The following is a 17,044-nucleotide window of genomic DNA, read 5'->3' on the forward strand; positions in this document are numbered from 1 at the left end:
GTGTGAAGCCATAGATGTTCTCAGAGGACATAGCCTCAGGCAGAGGATAATCACCTTAGAATAACAGTGGTTTTAGCAAGATTCTATTGGACTATCTCTCTCCCTGCTCTCTCCGTTAAGCTGTCTGCCTCTGCATATAGCACACCCAGATTTTAGCCTCCACTAATGGAAGGCTGACTGGTCTGTTGTTTTCCGTGATACCCTAAAGTATAAATTGCTCCCACAGTCTGATCCAATTCAACCAAGGCCAATTGCAGAGCTAGTTTTCGAGGCAAGTTTTGTGGTTTGTTCTGAACACAGGAGGGGTATTGTTAGTTGTCTCTTCATCTGATTGTCTCTGGTAAAGTTTCCGGTCTATATTTTAGCATGTTGCTCATAATTGCTTATCATCAAAACAGCCTTTGTTTCTGAGCAACTCTTAGCTTGAATTTCCCAACAGTCAGTTTCCAATTAAGTTAGTTGCTTTATAGAGAGCTTTGGAGTGCTCTGTATTTATGGACTGCCTCTTTACCATGGCAAAATATTGGAACCTCTGCTCTAGAGTGAGACCAAGAAGAGTGGTGTAATTTTTCCAGAGTGACAGAAACACACCAGCTCCTCCTCAGTTAAGTCCCGCCCAGTGCCCCTGGGTAGGGTGCCTTTGAGGACCAGCAGGGGGCGCAGGGCAAATTAGGGATGACGTTCAGAGCCTGTGCCTACAGGCATCTCCAAGGGCTTATCATGTTGGTAGGGAAGGTAACTGCTCATCTTCGCAGGTTGCCTCCCCCACATGTATCTTCCACCCTGTGAGGGAGCTGGAGAGGGATGCTCACTTCCTCAATTGTTTTTGGCTTGCCATGACTAGGAGTGAGCCTCCACTCTACTAGACGGGGTTGAGCGAATGAAGAAAAACCCCAACTTCTTAGCTTCAAATGTTAGGAATTTAGCTATTGCTGAGAGGTATGAGAAAAGCTGGCAACCTGCCCCTCCTGGTGAGATAACATATCCTTTAACTGAGATGAGGAGAGAGAGAGAGCCTCATTTTCTTGGCCCTACTCACTCAGATTGGAGAGTCTGAAAAAAAAAAAAAGGAAATAAAATAAATGTTGAGATGGGAGGGAGAAGGAGAAAGCAAGTCATGGCTAAGTGACACAGGCTGGCTCTTGATATCACAATTTAGAAGATTTTCTTGAAAAAAATATTTCTTTATTTGCTATGAAACAATTTCCAAAGACTTCTTTAAAATAGTTTCTTCAATACGATCATTTTCTGGAAAGAAGGTTTGTAGAACTTACCATGCTACCATTCCAGAAGTCATATTTTTCCTAATTATTTATTTTAAATATTACAGGATCTCTAAATGTATTATGCATCTGATTAATAATATTAGCTTAAATTTTCCATCCTACATAGTGATTATTTCTGTCATTAAATTATTTTTATCCTTCATATGAATTTGTTCATTATAGATCAAATTTTAATATCATACTTAATAAATTCAGAAATGTTTATTTTTTTTTCTAGTACACACTATGCTAGTAAAGACCAAAACATGTACACGATTATGTGGGATTACATGTAGATACAAGATACCATCCTTTTAATAATATTATACTAATGTTCTGTTTTCTAATGTATTTGTCTTGATTCAATACTGTTGATATTTTTAATTTAGTTAGCTTTGTTCTTCAGTTCTACAATTAGATATGAAATGTTTTGTTTCCAAGTGGATTTGTGGTCTTTTAATAGAGTATCAAATGTTTCTAGCCACAGATAATTTAATTGGAAAAACTAAATGTGAAACTAACTTGTAGTACATGTAATAGTAGAAGCAAAATACATTGCATTTTAAGTTAGTATTTAAAAGCTAATTACTACATTTTCTTTTTTCCATTTTAAAAATGATTCAAAATAAAATACTGAAATTTCTGCCATGTAACCCAAAGTAATTTTATATAATTAAACTGAATCAGAAGCTGTTTTGATAGAAATATTTTTATAATGCCAGAAAGATGTGATGAATATTTTCATGAGTTTTCATAGAATTTGCTAATTTTCTGAATATATATTACCTTTCTAATAGATCAGAGTTGCATTTGTTGCTTCTGAGATCTGAATTTGATAGAAATAATTGCCTTTTTATATTCTTATTATATTGATCATAATTAAATGTTTGTTTAGTAAAGACTAAGGCAGTCCAGGTATTTCATCTGAACTGTTCAAGTTCTGGATTTGATTAGAATAATTTTATAGTTGCACTTAATTTATTTCATAGCCTTTTAGTGTGTCTGTGGCATGTTGCCACAGACTACATATGTGGAGTGTAAAGCAGCTGCCCCCCTGCTCAGGTCTAAGGACAATGCTGTTAACAGAAAAAATGTGATATGTTATATCTAACTTCCAAAGGTACTCTTTAATCTAGTCACTCTGCGGATAAGAAATTGCCAGTAAAGAAGGTTGCAAGTCATGTTTTTTTCTGAAATATCTAAAATTGAAATTTTGGGACTACATCTTGTAATTTTGCTGCTCAATGATTTTACTTTATTAATGAACACTCTCAAAATAATTAATGAGCAGAAAAGCCTGTGTCACAGATGATGAAGACAAACTTCTAGGAGAGTTTACTTCTGGAGCTTCTGTTAAGAGTCAGGTTCGCTTGAGATGATGACAGGTGACAGGCAACAGCTTTTTGTTATCCTTAATTAAAATAACCAGAACAAATTTCTGGAAATCAAGTATGTGTCCATGGAGGAGACAGCAGTAAGCAGAGGTTTCAATTGTATTCAATACCAGTATAGGAAGCTGATATTCAGCACTCAAAGTGGTTCAAGAACCTCATCTACAAGAGGGAGGTCAGTGGAAGAACCCAAAGCTATTCTCAAAATTTCTGAATAACAAGTTTCTTAGCAACTGAATCAGTGGAACCCCAAAAGGTTTTGCTGAGATTGCTAAAGGAGCTATGCTCCACTTCCAGACCTCAGTGGTGGGCAAGTGCTAGAATCACACACTTCTGTGTATTCTTCCCTTGGGCGTTGAGAAAACGCGCAGATGTACACAACAAAGTGCAGAGAAGATGTTCAACTCATGAACCAAAGATCTGAATTGAAAATAAAATTATGGTGACATAACTGAGAGTCTACTCGGCCGTGAAATGCAGAATGGAAAATTGCATGTGTCAAGAAACAGGCTAAGGCAGCAGAAGTAAGTAGGGATATCACAGATACCAAGAAACACAGACAGCCTCTAGATAGTTTGGAGAACATTCCAGTGCAATATCTTAGACTAGGACATAAGGAAAATATAAATAATATTGCATACTCCCTTGGAAGTTGTTACCTGGCAAGCATGACAAATTTACACATATATATGTGTATATATATATATATATATATATATACACATATATATATGTATGTACAATTGAAGGAATTAAGCACTAAATTATGCGGTGCTGATGGTGGTGAATGTGGTTGAATTGATGCAAAGGACATTACTAGTTAGATTACTAATGTGATTACCTCATGGTGCTTTCTTAATTTAGGTAGCTGTGAGTTTGTAAGAATGTCACTAAATAATCTCGTTACTAAAAAAAGCTCTTAAAAATTCTGAATAAAATTTTCAATGATCTCTATTTGAGGCTTCCCTGAAATACTCTCTAATCTTATTATTTACAAAGCATTTAGTGGTTTTTCTCCCATATTAAGACTACTCCTATTTAGATTCTTCTTTCTCCTTCCAAGTATATTCCATCAAATATTCCCACTGAATTCTTTTTATTTTCTTTAGTTCTCAATTACTTTATTTGTACTCTTTATGCTTTAATTTCAATTATTACATGTATTCATATATGACGCCTTCATATATGCCTTTGGTCCCACTGTCAGTAGTTTTGTTTTGTTTTGTATTCCTAAACAATTGTAACTCTGCCTGAATCAGTCAGAAAACAAATTTATTGAAGGATGTTTTGCTAAACACAGAATTTGGGGGAAGGGCTTTGGAGCTTGGTTTGGAGGATAGACAGTCGGAAACAACTCTCACAAAATGTCATAGAAATGGTAACATGAAAACAGAACCAGGAACAGACCTTGTCGCTCCACCATTGTCTAAGTGCATCTATTAATAACTCTGAAAACTGATGTAAGTGGCACTTTTCTACCCCCTTAAAAATGGGAGTATGTATTACCCTTGCTTTTTCACGTACTAGCTTTCTGTTTTAAAATCCACATAGATAAATTGTATTATTAGAGCCTTGATTGTGAATCTGGACTACAGCTGCAAGGAGGGCTAGGAAAATTTTCCCTGGCATCTTTTTGTTTCTAGAGTAAGAAACTACCCCATAATGTAAAGGGATACCCCAAACATAGAAAAGGTGGTCAGACGCAGAAAAAAAAAGTCACCTACAATCTCAAATTCTCTGCAAAGTGCTGCACTTGAATTCCAAACTGTTGGTTGAATATCTTAAGGTTTATTCCATTAAATATCTCCAATACAAAATGTCTCTGAATAATGCACTACCTGATGCCCATTAAAATGAGCAATCATGATTTCCCCCTTATCGATCTCTCTGCCTCAGTCACTTCTACCTCCACATTATTTTACATATATTGCAGTTTATCAAAGTAAGTCTTTATACTTGTACTCACATTCTATACCCTTAATAACCACAGCTCTAATAATGTAAAATTGTTGCTGACACTTATTTTCCATACTTCTGATTCTCCTATCACCTGCTCACCTTTGTCTTTCCCATCAGCTTTTATCAGCTTCTAGCTTCTACTAAACCACATTGTTAGCTTATTCAGTAGGTCTGTTGTTTGTTACATGTTACTCCTTACAAGGACTTTAGTCCTATGAGGACACCTTTGTCTGTTTTGTTAAGTATTATACTTGTAGGATTTAGAGTACCTGTCCCATAGAAAGTGCTCAACACATATTTGTTGAGTTAAACATTGTTGAATCATCCCTGAAAAGGAAATGATGAAATTAAAGTAGCATATGGAAATTTTAGTTGGGCTCTGGCATTTTTTTTAATGCAGGGCAACATGGGTCTCAATGTGAATAAAGCACATGTGCAGAGATAGTTCCCGAGAAATATAAAATATAAATATGTAAATATACATATGTTATATATATGTCTCTCTCTCTCTCTATATATATATATATATATTAAGTATACATCCTTATGTGTCTATAACAGTAGCTTTAGGCTGAAACCCAAAAGATAAAGTCTAAAGGGAAAACTAAATGAAGAAGTTGAGTTCAATAGGAGAAGACCAATGACATTTGAGATTATGTTCAAGAGTCTATAATTAGGGACAGCAGCCAGAAAAACTGATGGAAATTTCCACTATTACCTGGCTATATGCTATTAAATATATCCATATTAAACCTCCAAAAAATCAACCCTTGAATTGACTCTGTGAATATAAGCACTCCGATAACTTCTAAAAGTTCATCTATACAAATGGTCACAATTTTGAACTTTTACATTTTATTTTCATTAGGACTGCATTTCCGAATTCTCAAAGATAGTTTTCTTTAGATTTTCCCATTGCTACTTCATATTCACTGCTAAGAAGTTAATGCCGGTAAACTAATTGCCATTATGAAAGTTTCCATTTTTTTAATCACTCATCCAAAAATACCATAAAATATATAACTATTGGACCAATGTTTTCTTTGTAGCATCTTATTTTAAATTTTAAGTAAGCCCTGTTGTTTCTATGTTTTTAAATGAAGACAAAGGTCCTACTATTACAATTATTTTTCATTTATTGAATTACTTATACATTCGATATTTATTTACTTACCTATTAAGTATTTCTATATAATGTCTTTAATTAGTTTTTTTTTGTTTTTTTTTTTTTTTTTGAGATGGAGTCTCAGTCTGTCGCCCAGGCTGGAGTACAGTAGTGTGATGGTGGGTTTAAGCTATTCTCCTGCTTCAGTCTCCAGAGTAGCTGGGACTACAGGCATGTGCCACTACGCCCAGCTAATTTTTTTTTTTTGTATTTTTAGTAGAGATGGGGTTTCACCATGTTGGCCAAGCTGGTCTCGATCTCCTGACCTCGTGATCCACCCACTTCAGCCTCCCAAAGTGCTGGGATTACAGGAGTGAGCCACTGCTTCCGGCCTAACTAGATTATTTAATAAAAAATAAGAGTACCTACTGCGATGAAGGCACTCTACTGGACACTGTGGCTCCAGCAGTTGAACCAATAAAAACTTTTTTGTGTGTGTATTCTATTTGGAGAGGCAGAAATAAATAACCTAAAAATAATAATATAATTTTTGTTTTTGATATTAAGAAATATAACGTGGGTTGTGTGCATGTGTGAGAGTGTGCATATGGTGGATGATACTGTCAAAGAGTATACCAATTTTCTTTAAGTGGTAAGTATTCCATCCTATGATTAGTTTTTTATCACAACGGAATCTCTTCATGATGCCAAATGTTGAGATAAGGCCTTTTCTGTAGACCAAAAGAATTGAGACATTAGTAAGTGTTGCTCTTAGCCAAAAGGTCTAAATGAACCACATTTTCATGTAATCATAAAAATTTGAGCAATAGAATAGAACGTTGGGGCAAAACGCCATAAGAAATATGTATGTATATTTTAGTTAACAACCTCAAGAAAAAAGTGTTTGAGAGTTTGTTAATGCCATGTATTCTATACTGCAGAGTGAAGACAGGCTACTGCCTCACCTGTTTATATGAAAAATATCTGCCTACTACATAGTGCTTCAAGTGGTGCTAATATATTTTGTTCATTTCAATATAATATGCTTCCCCTCCATAATGGATTTTCAAGCCCATTTATTTGCTTTTGTACACTGTGTTTAAAGCTCCAAGTTGAGAATTCTATTATTAATGATTGCCCAATTTGAAACCACACTTTAAAGTTGTGCTTCGAAGCAGTCATCACTGTTCTGCAACCTATCTGTTGATAAACTGTAAGGAAACACAAGTTCCTGCACCCAATGGTCTTTTTGCACAGGTAAGAGTACTATGTATTCAAATTTAGGGAAAGAATACAACATCCTTGCCAGGACTTTTCAAGCTATTTTATGTATAAAGATAAAGTGACCAACCTAATGACTTGGATCTAAAATAAAAGTGTCTTCATTTTAAAAATTCTCAGAAAACTAGGCTTTAGTAAGCATAGAATACTATTAATTTATTAATGTGCATGAAAAACAGGAATACACTGCACGTGGTATTCCAAAGATTCAATCCAAGAAAAAATAATCAATGAAATCTTAAAAAGAATTGAAAGAAGCCAGTTCTTGAAGTCCTCAAATCAATTTATGTCAACTATAATTCAAGGAAGCATCTTAAGTAAAGAAGGAATAGGTTGAATAAAACTCATATGTCTCAATCAATCAATAATATATCTTTGGGTCAGGAAATTTTTTTAAATGTGTCTTAAATAGATGAATACTCTTTGCTATAAGAAATATATAAAAGCAAAGTAAAGAAAATCTTTTGATATAGTTCCTATTCTCTCAAGACATATTTGAAATGTACTGCGTGGTATATGATTAAGCAGTTAAATTTCATAGAGTGTAAGTTTTTGTTCCCATAAAATGATTTTTCTTTGCTTGCATTGATTCACTAACACCTTATTGAGTTGAATGCATGTTTTGTGGGGTGTTTTTGGTAGTCTTATTGATTTCTAGAAAGCTGAGAGGATGGAAACATAGAAATTGATTTTTTTATTACAAAGCCAGTTATGATCAAGCTTAAAGCTCAAAAGTAATCTCTGCTTATAAACTATGCCCCTTTAAAAACATTTTCCCTATGAAGCCAAAAGTAGCTAATTATATTTTAAGATTCATTAATGGAATGGAAAAAAGGTGATGATCTCTTCCTGCTCTGGGCTAGTGAGATCAAAACTACAGAAATGTACTCAAATCTCAGTGATAAACTTTAAGGAAGATTAAAGATAAATTTCAAATGCATTAAGAATAGTGTGACTAAAATACTGAGGAGACTCAATGCCAGGTAAATGGAAATCTGTGTATTTTGTTGTTTGGTTTCTATTTGTTTTGCATTGTTTTTGCATGATTAGAGTCTATACTTTTGGAAGACAGCATGTAAAACAGGGATTAGACCTCAAAACATGGGAATGTAATCTATAAAGAAACTGATTTAAATCAACAGAATAAAGAACATTTTCACTGCTTTGAAAAGTGGAATGACCAAAAAACAGAGAAGATAACTTTTATAATGAGATGTGCTAAAGCTGTAAGTCCAGTTAGAAAGAGATATAGAGAGGACTCTAGGAGAAATAAGCATTAGATTAAAATCTAAATTGTATGAATTTTAAGTTCACTGAAGCCAGATTCTGTGAAATCATTAAAGCTTACGTATGTTTCTTTAGGGTAAACTTTATATTGAAATTTGTGGTAAATTCCTGAAAAAGCACCATCAATCCTTATTTTTTAATCAAATGGTTTCCATTTTCATAAAAGAAAGTATGAGAAAATTATTCTATTATTAAAACATTTTAGATAAACAAAATAAAGGAAAAACAACATTCCAATCTCTCTACTTGCATAATGTCAGCATGCTGATGTGTTAATGTGTTCTCCCATTTTATTATTCTGTATTTATTTTACATTATTATAATCATTTTGTAAATATAGTGCATTTTGGACTTAATATATCAAATAGTTTTATTGCTATATTACTACATGGTTTTGTGGTGTTGATGGTTTTTAAGCAATATTTAATAATGTATCAATCACTTCCTTCTTGCTGTATATTTGCAGCAAATTGGAAGATTCAAATTACAAATAATACCAAGATTTTTAAAACTAATGCAAGTAGATTCCCCTGTATATTGGATTACATTTGTAGAATGGCTTCGTAGAAGTATTCTTTCTAAGTCACACAACATGGAGAGTTTAAGGCTCATTGTGTAGAGTACCAAATTGCTTCCAAAAGTGCTGCATTTTTTATTCAGCCGTCAATTTGATTTTAATTTCAGAAATTCATTAACTACCTTTCTGTTATGGTTTTTGTAAATGCTATTAACACTTGCAATATGAGGTATTCTTATTTCACTGTCTTTTCAAATATAACACATTCTGTAATCTTTCTGTCCAAATAGGCATATCCAAGAGAAAGTATGGGAATTTACCTATCTGAAAACTAAGTAAAACATAGATGGCTTTTGTAAAGGTGAATAAGGCAGCAATAATCATATATAGCTCTGATCCTGTACGATGGTCTAGATTCCATGCTTACTGTCAGTACAATAGTTTTCTCACCTCCTCAGTCTACTTCCCCATCTTTCCTCCTTCCAAGGGTTTAGGCTTTTTCTTGAGTCTCCTGCCTGGGAACGATTTTACCTCTGAATCACTATATCTTTTTGTGCGGTGAAATGATCACAGAAATAACCAGCTCTCAGGATGGATTTCTTGATTGATGATGAAAATAATAGCAACATTAATAATAATAAATAATAATCAATGAACAACTGGTGTTTTTATATGCCAGACACTATACCAAAAACATGTAAATTATCTAATTTTATCTTACCAAAACTACATATAGTACTACAACCCACTTTAACAGAGGACACTGAAGTTAAAAGGTAATTTCACTAAGGTGACACCTCTTATAAGTGCTGGAATTAGGATTTGAATCCACATCTGTCTTATCTCAAAGTTATGTTCTTAACAAAATTCTTTCTGCATATATATATATATAAAAATATATATAAAATAAGGAAATTAAACACAGACAGGCTTAAAGAGTAATTTTTAAAAATTACTCATGGTCTATCTTTATTACCTATAGGTGTTAAGTTTAGTAAAAATTTCTTTTTTCAGAGTTTTTTTTACTTGGTCTAAAGTAGGATAGATCTTAAAAATATATTGTTTTCATTAGTAATCTCCTATTGCAAGTCAAAATCTTCTTTCTAAGTTACTTAAATTATAACTTTTTTCCTCCTTCTTACAGCTTCTACTTCCAATTCAGTTACCCTGGCTACTCCAAAGTAGATGATTCCCAGCCCCACTTTCACCCTCAACTCACACTGTGTTTTTCTCCTCACTATGAATATCACTTCCATTTCATCTGTTCTTTTATTGAAACTGAAGTGTCATGTTGTCTTAATGTAATTAGAGAGTATATTTCTTTATTATTGTTTTGCTCAGTAATCATCTCCCAACAATTTACAGTTGCTTAGCATATATAAAAACAATATTTGGCGTTTAACATTCAAGAAACAAGAGAAGATTCTACAAAAGGGTGATTGGAAGATTTTTTCTATCATACTGATTTGGAATTACATAACTATAGGTCAAAATTGTGTCACTGAAGACATATTACTCTTCCCAAAGGGCTTAAATTACAGTGTGTGGAAGGTTAAGCACCAAACAATGGCTGTATAAATGAAAAAAAATAAAAGTTAAAGTTAATAATAAAGGCATTTGCTTGATGAATCATCAAAATTACTCCAACACTCAAATATTGCCAAATTTCTTAGGCATAGAATTAGGAAGTTTAGGCATTTTAAGAAGATGGTCTCACCTGAGTGATTGGACAGTTATATAGTGATCCTGGAAATAGAAGTATCAGTTTTTAATCTCTCTTTCTCCTTGTGTCTCTTTCTCTCCCTTGACATAAAACTAAATAAATATGCAAGGTCCCTCTTTTTTCAGCACTGGAATATGATCACTGCAAAACAGCAATACCTGAAAGAAGAAAAACTCGATAGGTGAAGCCCGTGAACATCTCTGCACTTTGGCTGAGAACAGTTTCCAAAACACAGCACAGAGAGATAGAGACCAAGCAGAGTGTGATGGTCATGTTCAATGAGGAGGCAAAAATTGGAGGTCTTTTTAACAAATTGTCTTACATCAATTGGATACCCACAGGCAAAATAAACCAACAGCTTCCATTTATACTTTTCACCACATATCAAAAATAATTCAAAGTGGATCACAGGTCAAAATTCAAAACCTAAAAGTTTGAAACATCTATGAGAATATAGGGAAAAACCGTTGTAGTCTTAAGATTGTAAAGATTACTTAGATGTGACACTAAAAGCATGCTAGATGATAGAACAAACTGTTAAGTGGGATTTCATCAAATTAATAACCTCTGCTCTTCAAAAGACAAAGTTGAAGATGAAAAGATAAGCCACATACTGAGAGAAAATGTTTGCAAATAGTACATCTGATAAAAGAATTGAGTTTAGAGTATATAAAAGCCTTTCAAACTCAATGGAAAACAGGCAATCCAATTTTAAAAATTAGAAAATATTTAAACAGACATTTCACCAAAAAAGATATGTGGCTGGCAAATAAAGACATGAAGAAATGCTCAATATCATTTGTCTTTAGGGAAATTTAAATTAAGACTACAATGAGATACTACTATACAACTATTAGAAAGTTTAAAACTAAAAATACCAAAAAACAGAGTGCTAAAAAGGATGTAGAAGAACTGGAACTTTCATACACTACCGATGAAAATGTAAATGGTACAACAATTTTGGAAAATAGTGTAGTAGTTTCTTAAATAGTTAAACATGCACCTAACCACACCAACAAAATAATCACTCAATAAAAATTAACTTGAGGATCACATAAATGTTAAGATTAATGAACAAAACCTTTAAAGCAACTACTATAAATAGGTTCGAAGAAATAAAGAAATATATATTTAAAGTATTATAGCAAAAGTGTATCATAATCAATAAATGAAATATCAGCAAACAAAAAAAAGAAACTATAAAAAGTCTCCAAATGAATATGGAATTTTTCCAAAATTAATTCAACTGTTGTGTTACCAGGGCACTCGAGATTTCAGCACCCCAGCACTTTTAGTGACTTAAATAATAAAAATTTGGGTCAGGTCCTTGCTTGCTTGCACTAGCTTTTTGCCCAGTATTCTTTTTTTCTACAACGTAATTATAAACTGCTGATGTATAGTTTGTTTGTCGAGCAGAAAGTGATAACTCTGGGTTCACACAAAGGTTTTCCAGAAGGAATGAATGCCTCGAAGGACTTTGTGAACCAGCTGCTGACCCCCAGAAACCTGGTTGCTCAAGGTGTTATCTGAGACTGATGAAATATAGCCTTTTCTTTTGATTCCCTGAAACCTCCCCTCCCTTACTACCTGGCCACATGAAAACTCTCTGCGTCTTCTTTTTGTTAAGGTAGATTTGAGAGATCTTGCCACCTTGCCTTCTCACTTTGGCCAAATCAAATAAACCTTTCTCTGCCTCCAAACACCTGTTTGTCAGCATTCAGCATCAGCTGCACATGGGTTCACAAATCTGAATTTGGGCTTCAATAACAGTAGCTTGAAGATGTCAGAAAATCAATATCAGTGAAATCAAAGACATATAAATAGAAATTACCCCTTCTGAAAAATAGAGAGAATAGCATTAAAGAATAACAGAGCCTCAGGAATCTGTGAGAAAACATTAAATGGATTAACTTAAGTCTAACAAAAACCAAGAAAGAGAAAGAAAGAAAGAGAGAGAGAAAGAAGGAAAGAAAAAAAGATGTTTAAAAATAAAGAATAAAATAGTCCTAAATTTGGTTTAAATTATCAAATTATAGACTCAAGACCCTCAGTGAAGCCCAAGTAGGGTGAATACAAACAAACAAGCAAACAAAACCCTTATTTAGACATATAATTGTGAAACTTCTAAAAAATATAAATAAAACTTTACAAATACCAAAATATAATTTCTAATTATAATGTACTCCCAAAAAGATGTTGAAATAAAGACATAGTTAGATAAATGAAAATTGAAGGTAATTGTCACTAGTAAACCTGCACTACAAGAAGTGTTGAAAGATATTCTTCAGGCTGAAGTAAAATGATACCAAATAAAACCTTGAATCCGAAAGAAAGGATAAAGAGCTTCAGAATTAATCAAACATAGTAGTTTCTTCTTGTGACTTCTTTATAAAAAATTATTGTCTAAAAAATATAATAGTGTCAGGTGTTTAATATATATTAACTATTAACTATTAACTGTGTTTTCATAATAAAAGAGCAAAGGAGGAGGTTAGGTAAATGGAATTAAATTGTTGTAAGGTAAATCCATTTATGAAAAAGGAAATAAAAAATGTAAAAGATCAAACATAATGTCAGCAAATTTAAATGTTTGCTTTTCAAAAATATCATTAAAGGACATGTAAAGGCATGCCACATAATGGTAGAAAAAATTTCAATACATATCCCTGGAAAGGACTTGACAGGTGAATATCAAAGTAACTCATAACCCAATAGTATGAAAAAACCTACTATAAAAAAACTTGAGGAAACTTTACAAAAGAGAATTAGTAAATTGCCAATAAGCACAGGAAAAGATACTCAATATCATTAGTTATCAGAGAAATTCAAATAAATTGATTTAGATTAATAACTAATCTAATCCAGATTAAATACTGCTGCATCCCCAGTAGAATCTCTAAATTTAAGAAGCATCAGCATTACAATGGCTGGAGAGGATACAGAGTAACTGAAACTCTAATACATTATGAGTGGAAATGCAATAGTGTACAGCCACTTTAGAGTTAAATATCCACTTTCCATATACCTCATCAATTTCACTCCTGGGCATTCACCCAAGAGAAATAAAAACATCTTTCCAAAAAAAGACTTATACAAGAATGCTCATAGCAACTTTATTCCTGGTAAAGAGTTGGAAACAAACTGTCCATTGACAGGTGGGTGGATAACAATTCATGGTAAATTTAAACAATGGAATAGTCGTCAGCAATGAAAATGAACTAATTACAGATACAGAAAACAATATGATTGAATTTCAGAGACATTATGTTGAGCAAAAGAAGCTAGATGCAAATGACTATACACTGTATGATCAATTTATTTAAACTTCAGAACAAATAAAACTAATCTATAATGATAGAAATCAAATCACTTTTGTGATGTGGAGGGAGGAAGTAGGATTGACTGCAAAGGGAACTTTCTCCTGAGATAAAAATGTCCCATTTCTTCATTGGGGTGATGATTACATGATTCTAGACATTTATTAAAAATAGTAAAAACATAGAATTAATACAAATCAAGAACAGGAATCTATGGCAGTTAAAATCTTCATAGCAAGATGAAAAATTCTTTATTGTCTGACTCCTTTGTGTGTGTGTGTGTGTATAATTATTGAAACTACAAACCCCCTGTAAAACTAAATTTTCAAAAGAATTTGAAAAGCACTTCTGTGAAAAATGTACAGATAAACAACAATGTAATAATGCTTATCTGAGCTACCAAAATCATTTGCTAACAATATTCATGAAGTTTTGATGCCATATAGATTTAGTAAGTATATTAAATCTATACTAAAATGGAAACAGTCTTTTCCTTTAAGCATTTAGAGTTCAGTAGTATGTACTTACATGGAGGCTAAAGGCAAATCATCTTTGATGCAAATCTGCCATGTTGGCTTCTGACTAACTCCAGTTCCAGAAATGCCTCTAAGATTTCTATTTTATCACTGTTTCTTGTGTACTTAACATAAATCCTACCCTTAGGTCAAAACAACCTTGACAATAAATCCTGCCCTTGGGCAGATTCACGTACCATTTTTGCTTTTCCTTCAGGTGTCAACTTCGGTTATCCTACACATTCCTTCCCTGTGGTTTATAAAACCTGGGTCTGGGGGATAATGGCACTGGGATCCATCATCTTGTCTCACAGCTGCCCGAAACACAGACATGGTTTCTGTTCATAAGTTTCCATTAGATGTTACTTTCTGAAAAATTGGATTTGTCAGCCTCTTTCTTTGGTCTCTCAGTTTCCTTGGACTTTGGGAAGAGGTTTGCATAGACTTGCTTACTGCAGAACAACCTGAAGAATTATAATATAAATAATTACATCAAAATCTCCTCAAGCTTAAATGATAAAACATCATTTAAATACCATGTCATTTAATTTTTTAAATTAAAAATTTCAGAAGAGGAGGAAATAACCTGTTATTTAAAAATTATTGAGCGTTTTTATCTATATTTTCCATATTTCCAATATGCTATATATCTGATAGTTTCAAAGAGGTCAAGTGCATTCAAAACTTCCAAAAATGAAAAGTGGTTTTATATCAGATGATATTATTTTAGAATGTGCTTCTTTCAGGAAAACGGGCAAGCCCAAGCATGGCCATTATCCAGCACATTTGATTTCATTTTGGAACACTTTATTTTAAAAAATTTCCATAATTTGCTTAATACATTACATGAAACAATTATTTTTTATTTCTAAATAGCCTTACATACATATATCAGATAATTTACCAGGATCAGACATAATTCTTAACACTGTATTTCAAATGTAGTTACAGCTCCCTCATATTTTTGTGTGCAATTACAAATTCTGACACGCAGGGAAACTTTGAAATAAGTCGTGTGAATATATGGAAGCATAAAAGGAGAGATTTAAATATCACTATGATATGCCAGGAAGGAAATATGACACAACACTGTTAATACAGTCTGAGAGTTCAGACAACATGCTGAGTGACTTTCCTTTCTTTATGAGTATCTGTCAACAGACATTCAGAACACTGATCATGCTCTCCATGCAGATTTAAGGCTCAACAAAATTGAAGAATAAATCAGCAGTATGCCTTGTGTATGCTTTTTGAAAACAAAACTGCCTACGAAAGTCAGTTTAGAGTTATTTATAATGTTTTGGCTCTCACTTTTCCCTCAGTAACCTTACTCAGAGGATGACTTTTAATACAGCTTACTGTAATCACACACATGTTAAAATGAGAACACTAGCTCAATAAGCTTAAGGCTTCTTTAGAATCTTAACATTTATAAAATTCTCTGTAAATAGTAACTATAAAAATGTATTTTTTTTTCTGAATTCGTTTATCTTGGGTGAAATAGTGTAACTACTTCATCTTTTCCTAAAAATAATGGTTTGTAGATAGTAATACAAATAATATCCATTTACAAAGCTAATTTTGTTTTCTGCAAGCTAATGCCCACTAATAAGAAACTAGGTTTACTGTCATTGTTATCATCCATATGATCTTGTTGGTGATTTTCCTAAAGATTGAGTTTATCAAATTTTTTGGGAAAAAATAATCCCCTTTTACATCTTAACATAATAATCTTGTTTTATGTAACCTTATTTTTTTCAACCATTGTCTTCTTGAAAAGGAGTATTTGAAAATGGTTGTATATTAATATGTAAAATATAAGATTTTCCTAACAAAAAAATTAAAAACATATGCATCACTTCATAGTGTTAGTTATTTGGAATTGAGAGGTGGATGAGGAGAGGACTGAGAAAGACAGGTTGTTGAAGTGAGCCTCCAGTAATTTCACATCAGGGCCAGTGTTACAAACTATATCACAAAAGTCTGGATAGATTATCTAATTTTTTTTTTGAGATGGAGTTTTGCTCTTGTTGCCCAGGCTGGAGTGCACTGGCGCAATCTTGGCTCACTGCAACCTCTGCCTCCTGGGTTCAAGCGATTCTCCTGCCTCAGCCTCCCGAGTAGCTGGGATTACAGGTGTGTGCCACCACACCTGGCTAATTTTTGTATTTTTAGTAGAGACGGGGTTTCACCATGTTGGCCAGGCTGGTCTCAAAAATCCCGACCTCAGGTGATATGCCCGCCTCGGCCTCCCAAAGTGCTTTGATTACAGGTGTGAGCCCCCATACCCGGCCAGATTATCTAAAATTTTCAAATGTGCAAGACAAGGAGAAAAAATAATTTTATCGTTAAATTAACAAAGCAAAAAATCAAGTTACTGTCCACTAAATACCAAGCATAAAATAATTTTAAAATCAAATCTATCTACCACTATGATAAGGTCAATTACATAGTTACATACAGGCAAATATATTAAATGTTAAAATAAGTGTTAAATTTCTAACCTATCATCATCTCTTTCCTAATTTTTTCCTAGTCTGACTGTACCAGTGTGTACCATTATGATTGCCTTCGGTGTGCTCAAAATAGCATTAACTAAGTTAATAGTTTAAGAATTTTCATGCAGAGAAATACCTGAAATTAAATGCCAATACTTAATGTCATCTATTTTCTTTCTTTTTTTT

General features: G+C 33.1%; 1 long non-coding RNA gene across 1 annotated transcript; it reads right to left on the reverse strand.

The window, feature by feature from the left end:
- Positions 1 to 963: 963 nt before the first annotated feature.
- Positions 964 to 14,814, reverse strand: LOC134740338 (uncharacterized). The gene is made up of 3 exons (XR_010127736.1): positions 14,558 to 14,814; positions 10,523 to 10,686; positions 964 to 1,053 (listed from the first exon to the last, which is right to left on the reverse strand). It is a non-coding gene; the product is annotated as an uncharacterized LOC134740338 (long non-coding RNA).
- Positions 14,815 to 17,044: the final 2,230 nt, after the last annotated feature.

This window comes from Pongo pygmaeus, chromosome 9 (genome assembly GCF_028885625.2).
Source record: "Pongo pygmaeus isolate AG05252 chromosome 9, NHGRI_mPonPyg2-v2.0_pri, whole genome shotgun sequence".
In the NCBI taxonomy this organism is placed as follows: Eukaryota; Metazoa; Chordata; class Mammalia; order Primates; family Hominidae; genus Pongo; species Pongo pygmaeus.